Below are 898 nucleotides of genomic sequence, written 5' to 3'. Positions count from 1 at the left end.
GCAGCCGGGCTAGGCACAGTTGCTCCGGGGACAAGGATGGCTTATTTGGGAACCAGCCATCCCCTGAAAGATGCACACATGCTTCTACATAAAACTGCGTGTTCCAACACGCTGGCGGGCACACCGTGGCAAGCGATCACTTCCACCGTGTCCCCAAGTCCCGTCCACACACTTCCCACGAAATCCATGCCTCCCCCGCCAGTCATCCGGCTCCCAGGCTCCCTGCTTCTGTCCCCCGGGTCCAGCAGGGGGAATGGGGTGCTCCTAGTTCCCGCTAGAGGACCATTAAAGGTGGGGGTCCAGGGTGCGCCTACGATGGCACCCGGACAGTGGGGTAGCGCAGCAGCGCCGCGAGTGCAGCACCCCTACAGTGTTCTTGGGCACGCGGCAGCGTCCAGCCGGCTCAGGTAGCGTAGGGAGACCCAGCGCTTGGAGACTCCTGAGGCTTCGACCCCAGCCAGCCAGGGTGCCAGCAGACCCCGGCCACCGCTACGGCCTCTCGGGGAGAGTTGGGTGTGCGTTCTGTCGGGGTCACCGTGAGCTGTGATGCGGTTGTGTGTGCGTGAGTTCCCACAGCGCCGAGCATGGGTGGCTCTCTGGGGTGACATCCGTGTGGGTGTCTTCACCTTTGGGGCTGGGAGTGGTTATCGCTTTGCTCACTTGGGACGAGTTCTGTAACCGGGAGCGTGGCTACGACCCTGTGGCTGTGTTCCCGGCAGACAGAGACTTGGACGCCGTTTCCGTGCGGTTTCTGTGTAGCCCCGCCCCACTCCCCGCAGTGGGCACTGCGCGTGCGCTCCCAGCGGAGGCCCCACCCGCGCACCCGCCATCGCCCCTTTAAGAGCGGCGCCCGCGGGCCTTGGGGAGGCGGGGGCGCGCGCGGCGGGCGGAGGGGGCG

This window comes from Octodon degus, unplaced genomic scaffold, assembly GCF_000260255.1.
Source record: "Octodon degus isolate 3935 unplaced genomic scaffold, OctDeg1.0 scaffold00282, whole genome shotgun sequence".
NCBI lineage: Eukaryota > Metazoa > Chordata > Mammalia > Rodentia > Octodontidae > Octodon > Octodon degus.
The sequence above is the reverse complement of the archived record's forward strand: the minus strand, read 5'-3'. Positions refer to the sequence as shown.